At 44.2% G+C, this 23,338-nt stretch overlaps 1 protein-coding gene across 4 annotated transcripts in view; it reads right to left on the reverse strand.

The window, feature by feature from the left end:
• Window positions 1–23,338, reverse strand: part of OSBPL10 (oxysterol binding protein like 10) — a 307,228-nt gene that overhangs the window by 204,841 nt on the left and 79,049 nt on the right. Inside the window, exon 1 of one of the 4 annotated variants that reach the window (XM_073901198.1) lies at window positions 22,130–22,283. The exons of the other annotated variants lie outside the window; for them this stretch is intronic. The gene's annotated coding sequence lies outside the window, so the exon portion shown is untranslated. Of the gene's footprint in view, window positions 1–22,129; window positions 22,284–23,338 lie in introns of those variants that run through there. 4 annotated transcript variants of the gene reach the window in all.

Genomic DNA, 23,338 nt, shown 5'->3' on the forward strand with positions numbered 1-23,338 from the left:
AGAGGGGATGGAGTACCAGCAGATTAAAAATTGTAGCCAACTCAACAAAGTGTTCCTTCAGGAGGGCCTCTGAAAGGTAAGTTAGCTTGTGTCACAGAAGGTGAAAGCTATCCATACGGCATTAAGGAGGGCAATCCCGGTTGGTCACATCCCCTGGGAGGAAGGAAATTAAATTTGGTTTCCCACAGGGTCATGGCTCTGTCAGGTACTGCTGTTCGGAGCTTGGAGCGATATCTCAAAGTCCTATTTAGCTTTCATGCTAAATAGGAAAAGTTAACCATATTTCTAAATGAGATTTCATAAGCCCAAGTGAAATTGCTAGATAAAATCCTAAAACACTCTTACAGGTCTTTCCTTCTAGAGAAATGACTAAGACAAACCTAATTCCTACTTTTTTTTCTTTTTTTTTTTTTTAGTTACTGTCTTCAAGCTTTAGTGTGCAACCTGATGTGCAGGTAAACTTCATTGTATACAGAGAGAGCCTGTTTTATCTGCTGTGTTAACAAAGCAAAAAAGTGCTAGAGAGAGAGAACCAGGGGAAAACTCAAACCCACTTAGAGAGCCATCTTCATTGTTAGTAGGTCAGCTTCCTGGGGGTAGCACTGGCCAGTTCCAAAGCTGGGAGCCATGGCAAGTGGAGGGCCCCTTCCTTGGAGGGGCTGAGGGCCAGCCACTACCTACCGCTTATCCTTCAGACAAACCCCACTGCTTTAGAAACACCACACAAGCACACGCACACACTCCACCCTACATACACACGTACTCACACAGATGCTGACACTAACATGTTCCCACACACGCACCTGCACACACGCATGCAGATACTCGCGTTCATGCTCACACTTCTGCACTAACATCGACATTCTTGAACTCACACGCTCCCACCCCACTTTTACACACTCCAACGTGCACACACATTCACACTCGCCCGCACATGCTCTGACTCACTCCCTTACACACACACATAGCAGCAGCCCTTTCCCATAGCACTGCTTTCCAATCCTTGCATCCCTCGGGTCATCTGCCTACATCTGTAGCCTCTTGATCTCACCCAGCTGCCTGACAGTTTCATTAAGGTTCAACTTTAGGGTCTGAAAGTCGAAAACCATACGTTTTTACATTGGGAGCAGGGAGGAACAGGGCCTGGAAGCACACCAACAACCATGGGCCAAACTCCAGCCGGGAGCAGAAACGTCACAGAAAAGGATGGGAGGCGGGCTTCAGGAAGAAGCTCCTCGATGCGGACAGGCAACCAAACCACGAGAGAATTATAAAGAGAAAAAAAAATGCAGTGGAAAAAAAAAATCTTCCTTTGAAGACGAACTTTGCTAGACAGGCAGGTCCTGACAAAAAGCTAAATCATTTCATCTGAATTGAAAGGTGAGAATTAAAACAAGAGTAAAGGTCCTAGAAGGAAGAGGTTCTCGCCTCTCCGTGGCGTGTGAGCAGACACCCTTCATACCCATGTTATTTCCAACAGGCTGTCAGGACTCTTCATGTCTCCCCGGAGGCTCAGCCCCATCATCACCACGCCTGATGCTAGGGCCAGAGCCTCGGGGATCCCCTGCCTGCCAGACCTGCCACCCCTATCCCCACGTTAAAGAGGAAGGTGGACCCAGCCCCCGCTGACCACAGGTGGACAGGCAGTCTTTCCCACTGAGATGGGTCTCACCTTCCTCGGGCAGCCTGTCTTCTGAGAAGCAACTGCCCCTGCTGCTGGAACTCACCGGACACAGCAGGCTGGGGAAGTCTCAGCAAAGGCCTTGTCCCCACTAAGGACAACGTCGACCTTGGTCTTCCACTTAAGACACTTTTCTGGGTTGGATTATTTACTGCCTGACTCTTCCAGAACCCCAGTCCACACCCCACTGGCACACCAAAATGGCAGAGACAGACACCTTCTTGCAGAGGCTAGATTTCTCCGCCTTGGGCATCCTCCCCTCCTCCATGGGCCCATGCCACTAAAGAACTGACCAGTGCAGGCACAGAGCTCAAGCAGCAGTTCTTTCCAGCACAACACACACGGATTCCTCAGATTTCAGCTGCCCACCCCCCATTCCCTTCTATCAGTTGAAATATCACCATTTCTGACAGCTAGAATCACATTTCTAAAACTTCCAATCTATGGTTTACAGAAAAACTAAAATGAGGAAAATCCACAAAGCAGAGCAAACTCAGTATGTGAAGGAGGAGGGGAAATATCAAATTGTGGGTGTATTTTCCTAAATTCACCTTACGTCTTCAAACCTAACACCATCTGTTGACCACCTTCATTGAGCCCTTCTCATCTCCAGAGAGCAACCTATTAAAGTTCTCCACACTAAGTTACCTCCTCGGAGCCGCCAATCACATGCGAGAAGGTATTTATGCATCCCCAGGTGGGCCCGTAACACCTGATCATGGTGGTCTCCAAGGGTTCACACTCATAACCCCTAGAGTTTCTGGCTTGGGAGAGAAGGTAAATCTTCTAGAACTTCTCTCATGATAACCTGGAGAGGAAGTGCCAAAACCTTACAAATTCCAAGGCACAGCATCTGCGGGCCACCTTAATCCTAGCCAAGCTTTAACGTGTGAAACCCGCTTAAGTCTTGCAACTTGTAAAGATGGGATGGCCATGTTCCATCTCTGTGGATTCCCAACCCATTCGGGGTTTCCTGGGTGTGATCTGGAACTGCAGCTTAAGGAGGGCAGGGAGGGACCTAAGGGAGGCCGCCCCTCCAGGTGGGCAGGTGGCACTTTAATACACAAAGGGAACTTACACAGGAGGCTTGTCCTGGGCAGCAGTAAGACGAATCCACGTGCCCACCCTCCAAACCTTAAAGGTCACGTATACCGCACAGGTGTTCTCAACCATCCCACCACCATCTCAAGGCTGTGTCCTTGGAGCGGGCTCTGGGAGCAGGAAAGGCCAGCAGAACCCACATTCCAAGGACAGAGAAAGGGGTGAGAGGCCTCCGAGTGCCCGGGTCCAAGCTCACAGGTCAACTGGTGGTCACGTCTCCTTGATGACCATTCCAACAGTCTCCGCTACTTACTACTCAACTTATGACCAGAGATTTCCACCACTGCCACTCATCCTCCAAAGCACCATGAGGCAGAGATTCCAACATCCTCCAGAAGGTACTAAGTTGTCAGAGGGTCTTCAGGCTCATCAACAACCAGGGGACAAGTATACTCTATTATGTGAGAATTACAGAAGAACTCAGTCATTCTCAAACATTCAGCCATGCAATACAACAAGTCCAATCTCAATTGGTCAGAAAAATTTAGCAGGATATGGCATTTCTATAGCAGAACCATGATGCTAGCCTTCAGACGTCTTAAAGATAGAGAAGCTGAACCCTTAGTCAAAATGACTGCTAATCTTCGCAGAGCACTTTCTACATGCTGTGTATTATTGTTCATATTAACTCATTTATACCTCCCAGCAGTCTTAGGAAATAGTTATGATCATAACCTCTTTCTACAGAGGATAAATTCAAGCAAAAGAAAATTAACTTGTTCAGGATCTTACAGACAGGAAATGATGGGGCAAGATTTTAACTCAGGCAATCTGGCTATACAGCTCATAGCTCTAAACCGTTAAGATACTCCTGTGGATTAAAACACAGTTTTCACTGCAAAGAAGCAAAAACAGAGGATCAAAAATACATAAAGCAAATGGATAGAAATGCAGAAGGAAAATAAAATACAGTCAGATTGGGAGGCTGTAGAATCCTATCACCCAGAATTGAACAGACATGCAGAAAACAATACATAGATCCAAGACAACATAAGTTTTAAATTTTACAAATTATATACATGAGTGAAAAATAGGATTTTTTTTTTTTTAGGATTCTATTTATTTATTTGAGGGAGAGAGAGTGAGAGAGAGCTGAGCAGGGAGCCCGATTTGGGGCTCAATCCTGGGACTCTGGGATCATAACTGGAGCCGAAGGCAGACACTTAACCTACTGAGCCACCCAGGCGCCCCCAAATGACTTCTCTTTAAATATGCATGGAACATTTTCCAAAACATTGTCCAAAAAACCACCAAGAAGCAGAAATGTTATAGGTTACATTCTTTATAGTTCATGGCAAAATGACTATGTTAAAGACTTCATTTTAAAAAATAGTATGTTTTAGTAATATAACATTTAAATGTAATTGTCATATTATAATTTAATATTCATTTAGGAGAAAAATATGGGTGAAGAGGTTAGAGTGGGGAGGGCGTAACAGAGACAAAACCATAAATAAAAGTATCGACGCATATTTCTAAATAAAAAATCTCTAAAGTAAAAAATAATCCATAAATAAAATTAACAGGCAACCAATAATGTATAGTTTAAAAAAAATACCGCAGTATCTTGCCTCCTAAAAAGAACGTGTCTTACGGTTTGGGTCGGTCACTTCCTGCTTCCTGATTCAGTTACGCAGCTTTTTAAAAATGTGGATCTCTGACTCCAGCCCACACCTAGAGAATCAGAATCTTTGCGGACGAGGTCAGGAAATCAGGAAGGTGAAATTTCAAAGTTTCCCTAAAACGCCCTACAGGAGAAGAGCCAGTGCCAAGTCGGAGACGGAAGAAAACCTCACAGTGTTGTTCGCCGTCCTGGTTTTCGGCTCGTTGGTCAAAGTTTCCCCCACCATCATCCATACAGCAAATGCCGGAGCACCCACATGCGCATACAACCAAGCAGTATTTAGTATTTAAGTGTGCGATGACCTCATTTTGTCTTAGTCTGAACGAGCCCAAGTCCAGCTCCTAAATCACAACTACCCAGGCGGTGGGTTTTCTTGGCTCTGTCACTTTGGAAGTATTTTTGAGAAAGATTTAAGGAAAAGTTACAAAACTACCTGGCATACAGCTCCTGCATAATTGGATCATCGAGCAGCATTATGCAGGTGCTCACCTGCGCAGAGGGGCCCAGGGGCCAGGTTGAACGAACCACCTAAAGATTAAGAGCCGGCTCAGCCCGAGCGGCTGCCGCCTCGGGAACCACCTGATAAAGCACCGGCATAAGTCAACGTTAACTTTGAACACAAGATTTGATGCACTGCACTTGGATTTGATCTATGATGAGATTCAATCTGCTTTTAAAGACTGGGTGATTTAATTCCAAAAGCAAGAACTGAGACCTCTCTGACAAGGATTAATACAGGCTTTCGGAATATTGCCTCTCACCTTTTGAACTATTAACTCTTGAGTTTCCAGTGCCTTTAGGGAAGAATCTAACACTATTATAAGTAAACTGTAAAATATCAAGAGGTGTCATAATGCACACAGCTCACATTTTCACTCTTGCCATTGAGGACACGGGTAACTTACCTGGGGATCCTTACATTGGGCTGAGTCTTGATTCAAGTCCCTGCTTTGCACTGTAAGGTTGAACACACACTTCAAGTCACGCTGGAAAAGATTCTGACACTCACTAAACTTACTTTATCCCAGGGTAAAGAAGGGTGGGCATTCCCAGCCCGGCTCCCACCAAGATGAAGAGAGCTGAGAAGCCGGCCTGGGGAGACCCACCAGGGGAAGCAATTCAGATCATAAGATTCCCAGGCTCAGCTTTGCCCCCAAATATGCAACTCAGTCAGGCCCTAAACCCCACTGTCCTTGGATCAAAGGATCTTTTATTTTTCCCTACGGTGATGCAGCACAGAAGAAAGGTGTGACTTGGTAGTAAGAGGCCTGACTATAGCCTAGACCGGTGGTTTTCAAGCTTTAGCTGCATCAGAATCACCTGGAAACCTTGTTAAAACACAACTCCCTGGGCCCTCCCCAGAGTTTCTGGTTGCGGAGGTTTGGGGTGGAGTATGAGAATTTGAATTTCTTTCTTTTTTTTAAAGATTTTTATTTATTTATTTGAGAGAGTGAGGGAGAGAGAGCGAGAGAGAGTGCCTGCACAAGCAGGGGGGAGAGGCAGAGGGAGAGGGAGAAGCAGACTCCCTGCTGAGCAGGGAGCTGGACACGGGGCTCCATCTCAGGACCCTGGGATCATGACCTGAGCGAAAAGCAGACACTTAACTGAATGAGCCAGCCAGGTGCCCTGAGACTTTGAATTTCTAACACCTCCCAGGGGTGAGGCTGATGCTGCTGATATGATCACACTTCGAGAAGCACTGGTTCTCACTTTGGTAACAAGGTACTTTATCCACTCTGAGCTTTGACGTCCAGGTCTACAAAAGCAGAAAGCTGATCGATTCTCTTTGCAGACCATTCCACCATCACTGTGCCTAAAGATCTGTCTGGTTATAAAACAAGAGCTTCCAAAAGCACATGTCGCGTTTCCAAATGCAGACAGTAAATCGGATCTGATGCTGATGTTCATATTGCATTGTGTCAGCAGTTTAGTTAATTGACTACAATGCCAACAAGACAACTTAAAACAAGAGCCTGGATTTGTTCCTTTGTCGAGGTGCCATGGAAACATTATTTGTCCAGGACTAGCACCTGATTCTCAACATGGTCAGATGTACAAAGGTTCTTTAATGTGGATATCTTTTTTTTTTTTAGGATTTTATTTATTTGAGAAAGAGCGAGAAAGCACAGCGGTGGGGGAAGGGGCCAGGAGAGGAGAAGCAGACTCCTCACTGAGTAGGGAGCCTGATGAGGGATTCGATTCCCGGACCCCAGGATCATGAGCTGAGCCCAAGGCAGATGCTTAACCGACTGAGCAACCCGGGGACCCCAGATATGGATACCTTTACTCATGGTTAAAGAAAAAAGAGTCTACATAAGTCCAACTTTCTGAAGAAATTTGAAGAAAACCTAGTTCCAAAACTAGGTTTTACTTGCAAACATTGACTCATTTCTTTAAAAACAATTTTTTTTTACTGAGTACCTACAATGTGCTAAGATTTTATTTATTTTATTTATTTACACATCCTATGCCAAGTGCTAAGGATACACTGGTGGGATGGGGTGTAGACAGTTTCCCTGCTCTGATACAGGGCAGGCAGGGTAGAGGAATGGCTCCAACAGACAAAATATTCACTAAAATAAACGTGGTTAAGTGTCTCTGGAGAAGAGGATGTGACCTGGTTAGGGAGTTCCTGAGGACAAAATATCCATAAACTGGTGAAAGGATAAGCAAAATGTGATATATACATACGATGGAATACTATTTAGCAATAAAAAAAAAACTGATACGTGCTACCCCATGGACGAATCTCAAAAGCATTATGCTAAGTAAAGGAAGCCAGATGCAAAAGATGATGCATTTTATGATTTCGTTTATACGCAATGTTCAGAAAAGGGAAATTTATAACGAGAAAAAGCAGATGAACAGCTGAGAACAGGAGCAGGATAAACCACAAACCAGCTAGAGGGGATTTTTTTTCAGCGATAGAAATGTTCTCAAACTGGATGGTGAATTTAATGGTATGTAAATTATACCTTAATAAAAGTAATTAAAATAAAACACTTCAGGGATGCCTAGGTGGCTCAGTTGGTTAAGCATCTGCCTTGGGCTCAGGTCATGATCCCAGGGTCCTGGGATTGAGCCCCACATTGGGCTCCTTGCTCAGTGGGGGGGTCTGCTTCTCCCTTTCCCTCTGCCTGCCGCTCCCCCTCTCCCTGTCAAATAAATAAATAAAATCTTTAAAAGAAAACACGTCAGTGTTTGTGGCACTAGGCTCGGTCAGCGTGGAGCGGCAGGATTACAGCAGGGGCACAATCGACAAGGCTTGATGATGAACGGGGAATTAAATTTGGGGAATTCTGCACCTGAGAGACCTGTACAACTTCCAAGAGATGTCGGTTAGCAGCTGGATGAATGGCGCTGGAGCCCAGAGGAGGTCTGAGCTACGGCTATCAATTTGAAGTCACCTGTAAATAAGGAGCCACTGAGGCCAAAGGCATGCATGAGATTCCACAGAAAGAGAAGAGAAGAGGGGCACCTGGGTGGCTCAGTCGTTAAGCATCTGCCTTCAGCTAGGTCGTGATCCCAGGGTCCTGGGATCGAGCCCCACATCGGGCTCCCTGCTCAGCAGGAAGCCTGCTTCTTCCTCTCCCTCTCCCCCTGCTTGTGTTCCCTCTCTCGCTGTGTCTCTCTCTGTCAAATAAGTAAATAAAATCTTAAAAAAAAAAAAAGGAAGAGAGAAGGCGAGGCAAGGAGGAGTATTCTTCAAACCAAGATGTGGGGAAATCTAATCATAAACAGCAAAAGAGACAGAGAACACAAGGCAGAGAGCTGGGAGGAAACCAGAATCCCAGAGAGAGAATGTTTTGGGAAAGGAGGATGTGACCCACTGTGTCGAATGTTGACAAAATGTCCGTGAGATAAGAACTGAAATGTGCTGTTTCTGACCATACACTGATCTGTTTATTTCCAGATTCATGGAGTGCCATGACCCTACCTTACTGTCAAGCAGATCAGTTCTTGTTGACACAGCAAGCACAAGAGAGGAAAAGAATTTCTCTTATCTTCCAAATGTTTATTGCCCAAGTTTACCAGATGTTTCCCAATATCCATGTTCCACTTTTACTGGGAGCAATTGGAAGATTACTGGGTTGAAACCAGGGTCTGCAATCTCTACTTTGGCACAGATTAACTCATGGTCTAAAACCAGATATAGCAGAGACCACTGACTACCCAACCCAATATTCATTTCCTCTTCTCTCTCAAATCAAGAGACCTCCAATTTTTAGCTGGGCACAGTAGGCTATGCCAGAATACACTTCCCAACCTTCCTTTCAGCTAGAGGTGGTCGTGTGACTGAGTTCCAGCTAATGAAGAACAATGATGTATTAGATTCCTTCCCCGCGTTTTTGGAAGACAGAGATCATGGCTGGAATTTCAACATTCCAACTTTGAAGACATGGACACAGCCTGTGGATGGTGAGACAGAAAGTTAGAAGGAGCCTGGGTCTTTGAAATCTGTGGAACCCCCACCCCCAACACCAACCCTAAAAAGCTTACTTCCAAATTTCTTTTATGTGACATAAAAATAAAGGCTGCATATCAGAGTGTTATGGGCTGAATTTTGTGCTCCCCAAATTCGTATGTTGAAGCCCTAACCTCCAAAGTGACTGTATTTGGAGACCCCAGGGCTTATAAGGAAGAAATTAAGGTTGAATAAGCTTATGAGGGTGGGGCCTTCGTCTGATAGAATTAGTGTCCTTACAAGAAGAGACTCCGGAGAACAAGCTTGCTCTCTCCCTGTGCACACAGAAGGATGGTAGTCATCTACCAGCCAACAGAAGAGGCCTCGGAACAAAACCCACCTTGCTGGCACCTTGCTCTCAGACTTCCGGCCTCCATAACTGAGACATAAATTTCTGTTCTTTAAACCACCCAGTCTGTGGTATCTTCTTATAGCAGCCCAAGCAGACTAAAACACCTAATTACAAGTCCCGTTCCTCTGCATGCAGGTTGACCAATTAAATCAGAATCTCCGGGAGTGAAACCCAGGCATTGGTAATTGTCCAAGCTCCTCAGATGATTGCAATTACAGCCAAAATGGAGAGCCAGTGGCTGATTCCACCTGTTAATTACAGCTGAACACTATTCCTAACTGATAGACCAACCAACCCATTTGATCCATCTTCTTGGGCTAGCCAGTATGTACACTGTTAAAACGGGATTATAATGCTCACTACTTCCGCCAAAATTTGGCAACCCTAACATATGCCAAATGCTGAGGATACACTGGTAAACTGGTCACAGTTTCTGCTCTCAAGAAGCTTATAGTTATGTTATATGAAAAGATACATGAATTTGTTCTATGAGCAAAAGCAACAAATTATGTAACTATTATAATTATTTGGGTTAAACACAATGCAGAACCCAGAAAAAGTAACATGGATGAAAAGCAATCATATCACCATATTAAACAAAAGGTAACAACCTATTATAAACCTAAAGAGTGTTTCAGAAACCACTCAATAATTAATTGCTGAGAATAACTTCACATTAGTGATATATCCCCATTATACACACATATATACACATATACAGCATTAGAAATTGTGCTTAATATATCTACATTTCTTGCTTATCATCATGAGGAACATCGCCATATTAATTTCAAGACACTCAAACTCCAAGAACTGTATGACAGATAAATGAATGAAGTGTTCACCATTGATCATCGTTTTCAAAACACAGACTTCCTTTAGAGTCCCATACAATAGATCGCCATCACATCTATAGAGGATAAAGAGTTCATTATTATTTTCAGATTTCATGTAAAAACAATAATTACTCCCCAAAAGACTGTTTAAGACTATACCCATTTGGGAATCAAATGTTCCAGGTTCTAAGCACAGACTCCACATTCCAGAGGATCTAATCAAATGGAAACCACTTGTATTTTCTGCAAAGCATGGTATTATTTCCTTACAAATCGATTTTCTTCCTCAGGTCTGGACAAGGTGGAGAACCAGCACATCATCTGGCTCCCTCCTTGGAATCCAATCCTAGAGATGCCACAGAAGAGTAAGGATGCTGAGAGACTGGAGTGCAGAGCAGAGGGGCCTGGGACCCCAGCTGCAGTGACAGGCTGGGGCCAGGGAGCATGAGGGCCACAAAGGAGGCACAGTTTCAAGGAGAGTCCTCCAACTGTACCACGTGTGTCACTATTACTGCCCAGATGAGCAGAAGCACCAACTCGAAGGGCTGCTGTGATATCTGGGCAGTGCCTGGCTTAGGTGGGTCACTAACAAGAGCAAGTACCATGGAGCCAGCCAGCTTCTGACCTTCTGCCTTCCCACCTCAAAACCTCTCCTAGGGCACAGCCAGACAGCGCTAAGAAAGACTCAGGTCAAGTCCTGGGGATGAAGAAGAAAAAAGACAGAGAGTTAAGGGATCCAGATTGCCCTTCAGTCCTGAGGGCATCTTCCCCCACTGAGTCAGCTCCTCTGGTGAGGACAGGCAAGTGCCCAAGCTGCTGTCACTCCTCTCCCCGTTAGAGAACAGGAAGAGCGACTAAACATCACCAAGTAATAAAAGGTACTTGACAATGGCAGAAAGAACCAGAAATTAGGGGCACCTGGGTGGCTCAGTCGTTTAGCATCTGCCTTCGGCTCAGGTCATGATCCCAGGGTCCTGGGATGGAGCCCTACATCGGGCTCCCTGCTCAGTGGGAAGCCTGCTTCTCCCTCTCCCACTCCCCCTGCTTGTGTTCCCTCTCTTGCTCTCTCTCTCTATCAAATAAATGAATAAAATCTTTTAGAAAGAAAGAAAGAAACATGATGGCATGTTACTCCACAGAAACAATGGTGACACAAGGCAGTAGAGTATCTGCAAAACAGAGAATATATAGCCCCAAGAAAGAAAGAAAGAAAGAGAAATTAGAGAAGCATGTGTGCTATAAAAGGGGGTGGGGGAGAAGAATGGAACAATGCACACTGGAAGAAGCAGACCTAATGGGGAAAAAAACCAAAACAAATACTTTAAACAGCCTCAGTGAGCTATGGGAGGCGAATGGAAACGTGGAGTAGAAAGAAGCAGAACCACCAACTGAAAATCCTGAGTTTGGAAAATAAGTTTTCGGGGTGCTTGAGTGGCTCAGTTGGTTAGGCATCTGCCTTTGGCTCAGGTCATGATCCCAGGGTCCTGGGATTGAGCCCCACATCAGGCTCCCTGCTCAGCAGGGAGTCTGCTTCTCCCTCTGCCTGGTGCTCCCCCTGTTTGTGCTCTCTCTCGCTGTCAAATGAATAAATAAAATCTTAAAAGAAGAAAAAGAAGTTTTGTAAAATGGCACTTAAAGGATTGGTAGAAGAGCAGAAAGAGGTGGAAGAATGAATTGGTGAGCTGGAAGATTAATCAATACACTCTCTCTGAAGGTAACAGGACCAGATTTTTTTTTTTAAAGATTTTATTTATTTATTTGAGAGAGACAGAATGAGAGAGAGAGAGCACAAGAGCGGGGACGGTCAGAGGGAGAAGCAGACTCCCTGCTGAGCAGAGAGCCCGATGCAGGACTCAATCCCAGGACTCCAGGATGGTGATCTGAGCTGAAGGCAGCTGCTTAACCAACTGAGCCACCCAGGTGCCTAACAGGACTGGATTTTAAAGGTGGAAAAAAAAATGTGATAAAATAGAAGTGTCAACATCCATCTCACAGCAGTTCCATGGGGAAGAAAAAAAAAAAGAATGAAAGGTAAAGGGGAAATATTTAAAGAAATAAGAACCAGAAATTTGCCACAATTGAAGAGTTAACACTTCAGATTGAAAGAACTCACAGATGCCAAAAAAGCTGAATGAGAAAAAGCCACACCTAGATCTATTATAGTAAAATACTAATCAAAGAAAAAGAATAAATTTAAAAGTTTCCAGAGGGAAAAAGCAGAAAACCTGTAAAGAAAGAAAAATACCAGACTGACATCTGAGTTTCAACAGCAACATTAGATGTAAGAAGACAAAGAAATACTTTCAAAATGTAAAGGAAAAGATCTTGGAACCCTTCGTTTGGTGTTCAGCTGATTATCATCAAATGTGAAGGTGAAAAAGTCCTTTCACTTCTGGTATCACAGGCAATAGGGGTTTTGAGGAATCTTCCTTCTACGGTAACTGAGTTCTAGATACTATGCAAGAAATCTCACAAGAAACCATAGTTTCTAAGGAATGCCCCACACATATGTACCCACGTGGTACCAGGGCTGTGGCAGCTGGGGGCAGCAGGGTTGGTTGTCTTGAGGGCAGATGTTGATAGCAGCAGGCTACGATAGTGCGCCCGTGGGCTCAATTTCTCCCAGGTTTGGGAGAAGCCACACCTGGGATCCCCTTTAAACCAAGACCCTCAAGGGGGTCTAAAATAATCTCAGATCAGCACCCCTCTGGCTCCTATAAGAAACAAAAGTAAATCCTCTCCGGAGGAAGCATCCCTAATGTATATTCTCATGCAGATCAGTTCAAGCAACATATTCACAAAGATCACCAAGTACAAAAGAAGGCAAGCCACTAGGAGTGAGTTTTGGCAGAAACAAAACACAATGCATTCAGATCTCCAAGAATGGCAGATAACTGCAATTGTTAGATATAGAGTATATAAAAGCTGGGTACAAAATATTTAATGAAATAAAGTATACAAACACAAAGATATGCACATAACCAAAGACTATCAGGAAGGAACAGATGTATTTGAAAACAAAATGCAACCTCTATACATTAAAACTGTAATTTTTTTAAGATTTTATTTATTTATTTGAGAGAGAGAGAGAGAATGAGAGACAGAGAGCACGAGAGGGAAGAGGGTCAGAGGGAGAAGCAGACTCCCTGCTGAGCAGGGAGCCCGATGTGGGACTCGATCCCGGGACTCCAGGATCATGACCCTAGCGGAAGGCAGTCGCCCAACCAACTGAGCCACCGAGGCGCCCTAAAACTGTAATTTTTTAATTAAAAGACTATATAGCATAGGGAATGTAGTCAATGGAGTATAATAGCATTGTAGTTGTAGGATGACAGGTGGGAGCTACACTTGAGGTGAGCATAGCATAACATATAGACTTGTCAAATCACTATTTTGTACGCCTGAAACCAAAGTAACATTGTGTGTCAACTACACTTCAAAAAAATTAAAATTAAAAAAATAAAAGAATCTCTGAATGGGTAAAGCAGTAGATCAGAAACATCTAAAAAGAGAGTAAGTAATCTGGAGGTGCCTGGGTGACTCAATCGGTTAAGTGGCCAACTCTTAATTTTGGCTCATGTCATGATCTCAGTCTTGGGATTGTGCACCCACATCAGGCTCTGAGCTCAGCAGGGAGTCTGCTTTGGGATTCTCTCTCCCTCTCCCCTCCCCCCACCCTCTCCCTCTATAAAGATGAATGAATAAATCTTAAAAAAAAAAAAAGAGTGAGAGAGAGAATAAGTAATCTGAAAGATATACTCAAAGAAATTCCCCAAAGTGCCCCAGCGACAGAAAAGATAACACAGAAACTATAGGAGAGACATTAGGAGATTGGGAGGCCAACCACTGATCTAATTACAGCACCAAACAACACAATGGAGAGAAGGAAGGAAAGACAATATTCAAGGAAATAATAGCTGCGAATTTTCCAAAATGGGCTCCCCTGTAACTCAAACATGAGAAATAAAAAGAATTTCACGGCAGGGGCGCCTGGGTGGCTCAGTCAGTTAAGCGTCTGCCTTCAGCTCAGGTCATGATCCCGGGGTCCTGGAATCAAGCCCCATGTTGGGCTCCCTGCTCAGCGGGGAGTCTGCTTCTCCCTCTGCCCCTCTCCTTCCCCCCACTCATGCATGGGCGTGCGCGCTCTCTCTCTCAAATAAATAAATAAAATCTTTTAAAAAAAATTTCACAGCTAATCATGTCATCAAGAAATTGCAAATAGCAAAGGGAAGATCCTGAATGAAAGTAAAGTTCAGATCCTTTACAAAGGAATCTCAATCAGAATATGGCATGTCACTCCACAGAAACAATGGTGACACAAAGCAGTAGAGTATCTGCAAAACAGAGAGAAAACATAGATATCAATTTAAAATTGTGTGCCCAGAAAAGTTGCAGAATGAGAATAAAGTACTTTACAGGTATACAAAACACCCAGAGACCTGCAATTAAGGAGCTTTTAAATTTAAGGAAAAAAAATTCCAAAGATATATCTGATATACAAAAAAGAATGATTAACGAATAAAATGATAAGCATAGAGGCAAACCAAAACAATATGGTCTGTACAAAAATAACGATGTCTAACTTGTGGGATTTTTTATCTTTATTTATTTATTTATTTTTAAAGATTTTATTTATTTGAGAGAGAGAGACTGACTGACAGAGAGAGCACAAGAGGGGGGAGGGTCAGAGGGAGAAGCAGACTCCCTGCTGAGCAGGGAGCAGGATGCACGATGTGGGACTCAATCCTGCGACTCCAGGATCATGACCTGAGCCAAAGGCAGTCGCTTAACCGACTGAGCCACCCAGCTGCCCTAACTTGTGGGATTTTTTTAAAGGACAGAACTAAAATAATGAACAATAGTATGTAAGATAGGAGGGAGCACTGAAATTATTCAACTGAGTTTGGAAAGGGGATTTAAATAGTTAACTTTATATTTTTTAAAACTCAATATACAATTTCAAGAAAAACCATGAAAATAATAGTGTGTAAATTCCAAAACAATGGAAAGGAAAAATGGCATATAAAAGAACAAAAAATTCAATCTATCCCCAAAAAACAAGGAGGGGAAAACATAGAAATATTGAAACCAATAGAAATCAGTGATTACAATGGCACAAACACATCTAAATGTTATCAGTAATCACAAAATTATAAATGAACTAAACTTGACAGTTAAACAACAGATAATGCAAATTAAACAGGTTTTTTTTTTTTAATCCAAACATGTCCCTATGGCACAAGGACATAAAAGTCAGAGGGCAGAAAAGATTGTAAAACAAAAACAAAAATAAAATTTTCTTTAAAATTTTTGAAGAAATTAAGAAGAAAATGTATGATCATCTTAATAAATGCAGAAAAATAATATGTGAAAGTTTAATATGCAGTTACGGGAGAAAGAAAAAATCCGGGCACCTGGGTGGCTCAGTCAGTTAAGCATCTGCCTTTGGCTCAGGTCATGATCCCAGGGTCCTGGGATTGAGTCCCATATCGGGTTCCTTGCTCAGCAGGGAGCCTGCTTCTCCCTCTGCCCTTCCCCCTCCCCCTGCTTGTGCTCTCTCTCGCTCACTCTCTCTCTCAAATAAATAAATAAAATGCTTCCATTTTTTTTAAGATTTTTTATTAACATATAATGTATTATTTGAGGGGTACAGCTCTGTTATTCATCAGTCTTACACAATTCACAGCACTCACCATAGTACATACCCTCCCCAATGTCCATCACCCAGCCACCCCATCCCTCCCACAGCCCTCCACTCCAGCAACCCTGTTTGTTTCCTGAGATTAAGAGTCTCTTATGGTTTGTCCCCCTCTCTGGTTTCGTCTTGTTTCATTTTTCCCTCCCTTCCCCTATGATCTTCTGTCTTGTTTCTCAAATTCCTCATATCAGTGAGATCATATGATACTTGTCTTTCTCTGATTGACTTATTTTGCTTAGCATAATACCCTCTAGTTCCATCCACATTGTTACAAATGGCAAGATTTCGTGGCGGTTTTTTTTGATGGCTGCATAATATTCCATTGTGTGTGTGTGTGTGTGTGTGTGTGTGTGTGTGTGTGTGTGTATATACACACACCACATCTTTATCCATTCATCTGTTGATGGACATCTAGGCTTTTTCCATAGTTTGACTATTGTGGACATTGCTGCTATAAACATTGGGGTGCATGTGCCCCTTCAGATCACTACGTTTGTATCTTTGGGGTAAATCCCTAGTAGTACAATTGCTGGGTCGTAGGGTAGCTCTATTTTCAACTTTTTGAGGAACCTCCATACTGTTTTCCAGAGTGGCTGCACCAGCTTGCATTCCCACCAACAGTGTAGGAGGGTTCCCCTTTCTCCGCATCCCCGCCAACATCTGCTGTTTCCTGACTTGTTAATTTTAGCCATTCTGACGGGTGTGAGGTGACATCTCATTGAGGTTTTGATTTGGATTTCCCTGATGCCGAGTGATGTTGAGCACTTTTTCATGTGTCTGTTGGCCATTTGGATGTCGTCTTTGGAGAAATGTCTGTTCATGTCTTCTACCCATTTCTTGATTGGATTATTTGTTCTTTGGGTATTGAGTTTGATAAGTTCTTTATAGATTTTAGATACCAGGCCTTTATCTGCTATGTCATTTGCAAATATCTTCTCCCATTCTGTTGGATGTCTTTGGTTTTGTGGACTGTTTCTTTTGCTGTGCAAAAGCTTTTTATCTTGATGAAGTCCCAATAGTTCATTTTTGCCCTTGCTTCCCTTGTCTTTGCCGTTGTTTCTAGGAAGACGTTGCTGCGGCTGAGGTCGAAGAGGTTGCTGCCTGTGTTCTCCTCTAGGATTTTGATGGATTCCTATCTCACACTTAGGTCTTTCATCCATTTTGAGTCTATTTTTGTGTGTGGTGTAAGGAAATGGTCCAGTTTCATTCTTCTGCATGTGGCTGTCCAATTTTCCCAACACCATTTGTTGAAGAGACTGTCCTTTTTCCATTGGACATTCTTTCCTGCTCTGTCGAAGATTAGTTGACCATGGAGTTGAGGGTCCATTTCTGGGCTCTCTATTCTGTTCCATTGATCTATGTGTCTGTTTTTGTGCCAGTACCGTACTGTCTTGATGATAACAGCTTTGTAATAGAGCTTGAAGTCCAGAATTGTGATGCCACCAGCTTTGCTCTTCTTTTTCAACATTCCTCTGGCTTTTCAGGGTCTTTTTTGGTTCCATACAAATTTTAGGATTATTTGTTCCATTTCTTTGAAAAAAGAAATGGAACAAAATCCTTTAAAAAAAGAAAAAAAGCCTAGCAATATACTAAGAACTATTTTTAAAATGGTATTCTATAAACCAACAAAGTTAAAAAGTGAAACTTTTAAAAAAATCATTTACTATATAACACTGTCTTCAGCCCTGCACCCATTGAAATGGTATATGAAAATGTTCTTACATCTTTGCAATTCTACTATAAATTGAAAATTATTTCAAAACAAAAGCTTAATAAAAATAGATGTTGACTTTTGAGAAATGTCTTCCAACATGTATTGAAGTGATCTTATGGATTTTTAAATACTCTTTTAAACCCTGAAGTCAAAACATAAAAGTTTTCCTGCAGATCTCCCCACATCCATTCTCACTCACTTCTGATCCATTTTCCCTCTATTTAACATAAAGATTTTTCCTAAACTACCAATGAGGTCAGTATGTACTCCTGATTAAAATCCTTAATGGCTTCCTGTAGCATTCAATATAAGATCCAAAATCCTTAATGGGCCTAAAGATCTTGCATGATGCAACTTCACTCACTTCTGAGGTCTCCTCTGCCAAGGCCCTCCCTGTCCCCTCTGCTCCTGCCACACTGGCTATCTTTGTCCTTCCACGTCTCTCCTGCCTCAGGGCCTTTGCTCATGCTGTTCTCACTGCCTAGAAACCTGTTCCCTACTCTTGACCTAGCTAGTTCTTATCCTCTCCGATCTCAGCTCTAAAGTGTCTCCTGTTCAACGAAGATTCCCCACCAGTCTACACCGAGTCCCCTGTCACTCTGCCCCATGGTATATATTATCTCCCAAGTATTCTCACAAGCTCCTTGCCACTCCTAATGCAGCCCCCCAAGTCAGTCACCAGTGCTCTGGGCGACCTTCTAGAAAGCGTCAGATTCCACGGGGGGCAGTAAGGGAAAAGGGCCAGCTCAACAATGCAGAAAGTGGACAGTGTGTAGGAAAATGAGGATTATTAGTTCTTGCATTTTCCCGACATTTCCAGCTCCCTGCCCTTCCTCCTTGATCCTCTCTCTATTCCAAAGATACGTGGTATACAAGAGGCCCTAGCAAAGAGCATTCACACAGTCTTTCCCATATTTATTCATTCAACAGTTATGTTGAGCACCTGCTAAGGGCCAGGCACTATTCCAGGTGCCTGGAATGGGGGTGGGGATGTGGGACAAAAACTCCTGCCTTCGTCCTATGGTCCCTCTATGGAGGAGAGCTGGGAAGGCAGAGAAGAAAACAATCACTAACATCTGCCTAACCCTCTGAGGTAGATACTCTATTACCCCTTTCTTTAAAGACAAGGAAACCAAGGCACAGGGAGGGTCTCTCACTTACCAGAGTCACACAGCCAATTAGCAGCAAAGATGTGAGCCTAACAATCTGGTCCCTAACCACAACCCTATCCCGGCTCTCTCAGGAAGATAGGAATATACTAAATCTTCCCCCTCAGAACAAGGGGCCTCAACTTTCAAGAAACTAAAAGCAGGGTCATGGAGTAGGAAGGAACACTGGTCAGGAAATGGTGAATATTCAGCCTGGAAGTCAAAGGTGTGATGTTTGCTAAAACCAGTGAGCTAAGCCTGCCCTGGAGTAATTTCTCCTCAAAGGCTTCTGCAGGCAGCTGACACCTGGAGGAAGGGAAGGCCAGGAGATGAAAGGGGGAAATCTGAACCTCACTGTCCATGGGCCACGGGGCTTCACTGAGGAGAGTTCCCATATCCGGCCCCTTCCGGCGCCCAGGGCGCTGGCTGGCTCATTCCCTGGTCCCTCCACACCCAGGCCCTCCACACCCACTTTAACCTGCTTTCTCCAGCCCAGCTTTAGCTTTAGGGCTTGACTACCTTCCCTGAGCATGGGGTCCCAAGCCTCCCAGACAGGCAGGAAACCCAAAACTCAACAGAAACCAGTCAGCAGATCTCAGGGCCGGGGAGAAAAAAAGGGAGCAGACCTGGCAATTAGTCGCAGGCACTAATGTAAGAATAAGCCAAAATGATGTATGGCCATCGGATCAAGCCACCATAAAGGGCCCTGGAAAAACATACACATTTCCAAAATGAAAGCCACCTGTTGGACAGCTCTCCCTGGCATTTAATTAAACCAACCTGAAAGGGTCAGACGTATCAAAAATGTCACCCCATAAAGATTAAAATCTCAACTGTTCCTCCAACACACGCTCCAAAGCCAACATGCAACATGATCCACCATGAACACAACATCCAGTCCAAAAACAAAACCGCCGGGAGGTCATCCGGGTCCTCCTGGGTGGCTGTGGGCACACATCTGCCCTCGGGAACACATAATCCCAAGCGGAGGACACCGTGGGCCAAAACTTCCACACACTCTCACTCTTCACAGACTCTCAGGGGACCTGAAACAAAATCATTTCCAACCTGGTCTGACCTTGTGGTGGGAACAGCTGATGCTTTGCCACTGAGCTCATCAAATAAAGGTGGAACTTCAATTTTCGGGAAGAAGGAGGTAGCAGTGAATGAACAGAATTCTCTGTTTTGAGGTTTTCTCCAAAGAATTTTCTGAAACCAGAAGCAGCTGAACACAAAACAAACATATAAGCGACAAAAGGATCAGGTAATAAAACTATCTACCTTGCAGGACCTCTGTGAGGAGCAAATGCTTAGAAAATGGGGCGACTTGGGAGGCCCAGTCGGTTAAGCGTCCGCCTTCAGCTCGGGTCATGGTCCCGGGGTCCTGGGATCGAGCCCCGCATCAGGCTCCCTGCTCAATGGGGAGCCTGCTTCTCCCTCTCTGTCCCCCTGCCCCTCCTCCCTGCTCGTTCTCCCTCTCTCTGAAATAAATAAACAAATAAAATCGTTAAAAAATAAAAATAAAATAAAATGCTTGGAACAGTGTCCAGCCCGTAGCAAGCACTACACACACACACACACACACACACACACACACACACACACGTGTCAAGTAACATAAATTCAGGAAATATTTACCAGTTACTCCTTTTAAAAACCCTACACATGCCTCCTACATAGCTTATTTTTTCAAGGGCACATGCCTGTGATCACATACTGGACACATATGAGTTGTGACTTCCTATTGCTCAAATTACATGATGACAGCAAAACTTATCAATGTGCCAAAGAGCTTGTGGCAGTCCATTAAAGAGCACCAAGACAAAGAACCTGGTGACTGCTCATCTCAATAATAAGATAAGGCGCCTGGCTGGCTCAGTCAAGAGAGCTTATGACTCAGTCTCGAGGTCATGAGTTCAAGCCCCACATTGGGTACACAGCTTACTCAATAAAAAAGTAATAATAAGGGGCGCCTGGGTGGCTCAGGGGGCTAAGCGTCTGCCTTCGGCTCAGGTCATGATCTCTGGGTCCTGGGATTGGCTCCCACGTCAGGCTCCCTGCTCCGCGGAGAGTCTGCTTCTCCCTCCGACCCTCCCCTGGTTCGTGCTCTCTCTTTCAAATAAATGAATAAAAAAAAAAGAAAAAATAATTAAATAACTTAAAAAACTAAAAAGTAATCATAATAAGTTAAGGCCTAATGAGAGAGGAGAATGGAAATTAATGAATATCAACCAAATTCCAAACATTGACTATATTTTCCAAATTGGGTTTGAAATCTCAATTACACCACCTCCGGAAAAAGTATCAAAGATTCCTTAGCAAGACCGTCAAACATTCCCCGCCAAGAAACGATCCTTTGATTAACCGTTCTGGCTTCTCCCCTCACCTCAAATGAGGGAAAACCGGGAGAAAAAGAAGAATGGAGAGCTGTGTTTGCCACTGGCGGGAACGATCCAGCCTGAATTCTGAGTGCCAGGTGCCACTGTTCAACCTTACGAATCTACACCGCTATGAAGTGCCATGAGTTTGGGGGTGTCCCCCGAGGCTGCTCTAGATTTCACAAATGGCACTGAAGACAGCATAGACAAAGATGTGACCACAGAAGGAGGGCGCGCCATCCCATCAGTCTGCCCTGCGGATTATCTGCCACTTGTCTCGGCCAGGCTCGAGCAAACAAAGCAATCCCTTCACCACAAGGGAACCAAACAGCTCATGTCTTTTCGCTTGGTTCTTTGAACTTCTCAGCCTCCCCCCGCCTTCCCCGCCAACTACCTCCTAAATTGTTTCTTGGAAAATATATGTGACCTCCCTCTCCTACCAACCCCAGCCAGAAGTCGTCAGCTTGGCCACCAGCAGACCGATGGAGCTGAAACAGTGGGAAGTCATTTGGGGCAGTGGCTACTTCTGCTCCTTTATTATTAATTATTATTATTACTCATTACCAGTTACATGACTGTCTCTGCCACCTAACTGGAAACCCCTCTGGGGCCATGTCACTTGATAAAGCATCCCTCTGGGCCTGACCAGCCTCGCACATATAGAGGAAGCTGTATCCTCGTTCCCTGACGGGCCCACGCTGAAAGATCAGTAAATAAAACCTTGTCCCTTCATTGTCACCATCCTCGTTTATCTATTATCACCACTCTCACAACCAGAATATAAAGCTCTTAAAGCCAAAATGATTCTCCATTAACAAGGACATTTTAGATACTCAATGAGTATTTTTACAAGGCTCTGTGCCAGGATGGGAAAAAGTTTACAATCACTGATTCTGCATCTTACCCAGTGTACTTATCGCTGATCAAAGACCAGCCAATTAACAAAATAATCAATTCCCAATCATGCAGGACCTAATTTATCGATCTGGGGAGCATCCTGAGCCTCCAGTCCTCTTCCCTCACTGGTCACTCCTCCCCTCTGAGCAGGAAGAAAAGGTGAGCACCAGATCTGCCACGGATGGCTGACCGCTAGCAGATTTGACTCGGGTTTCAGAAATAAAAGGGGCTGTACCTGATGGTGACAACGACGTTTCCAGATCATCCATGGCTAACAAAGAACTCACTGAAGTAAAACTTGATTTTGAAAAAGCATCACTGAAGTCATGGAAGAGAGCTTGCCTGCCAAACCCACTTCTGCAGGTTTTATGTCGAAAGAACTTTTATGGCTCCAAGAAGCCCAACATTTCTCCAACCCTCTGGAGAAGCAGTAAATTACACAGCCTGACTCTGAATTATTGATGTCATAATTTATGGAAAGGTCTCCATTAGGTCATAGGTCACACCCCAGATGCAATGCCATGTACCCACCCAAGGGTCTGTGACGGGGGATAAAAGCAATGTTGAACCTATCGTTCATGAACATCCGTTGTATGCAAGGTTTTAACCCAGATAAGGCGGGGGGGGGGGGGGGGGTGGCTCCTGGAGGTCTCTGACACTAGAGAATCACTCCAAAATGATGCTCAAGTGAGGGGGTCAGAGAAGCAGGGAAGTCTGCAAAGAGCTGACTGCAATAGTCCAGGCAGAGATTTATGTGCACAGATAATATATAACATGTACGGATAGGTCACATAGAAGGCTTTCCCTTCTTATTTTCCAGCACCCTAAGAAAGCCACCACCCCCTTCTCATCCACCTGTAGCCTGATAACCTGTTCCTCTATGAGCTGATTTAGAGGCAAGGTGGCCAGCCTAGGACAATGCCGCCAGGCATTCTTCCTGTGCAAAGGGCCTGCTTGCATTTGCTGGGGCTCATTGGTGAGGAAGAGGTTAAGGAAAGGGCTGGACAGGAAAACCGGCACTGACTTGGGTTTCCTATTACTTTAGGCTGTTTGCTTGCCTCTAAACACTCTGTGATCCTCTGGGTTGTGCAATCAATTCCCTGATATAATACTCCATTTCCATAAGCCAGGACATTTTTTAAGTACCTGGCGGATATTGATCGGCTACAGATGATGGCGGCACTTGAGGGCAAGGAGCTGGAAAGAGAAGACGAGCAGCTCCCCCAGGGGCCGAGCCAGGCGCACAGCTTGATTTGGCTTTCACTTAACTGGTGATTAGTAACCAACAGGAAACCCTGAAACCACCTCTACAACAGCATCCGTCAGAGAGTGGAGCCTGGTCAAGGGCCCACCAAAGACACCAGGTCGCCGGAGGGACATATCATCCAGATTAGAAAGAGGGATCTTAAAAGAATAGAATGTTGAAACACAGCTGGCATTCATC

The sequence above is a fragment of the Callorhinus ursinus genome, unplaced genomic scaffold (genome assembly GCF_003265705.2).
Source record: "Callorhinus ursinus isolate GAN/ISIS: 27379988/994484 unplaced genomic scaffold, GSC_fseal_2.0 scaffold1, whole genome shotgun sequence".
NCBI classification, from domain to species: Eukaryota; Metazoa; Chordata; class Mammalia; order Carnivora; family Otariidae; genus Callorhinus; species Callorhinus ursinus.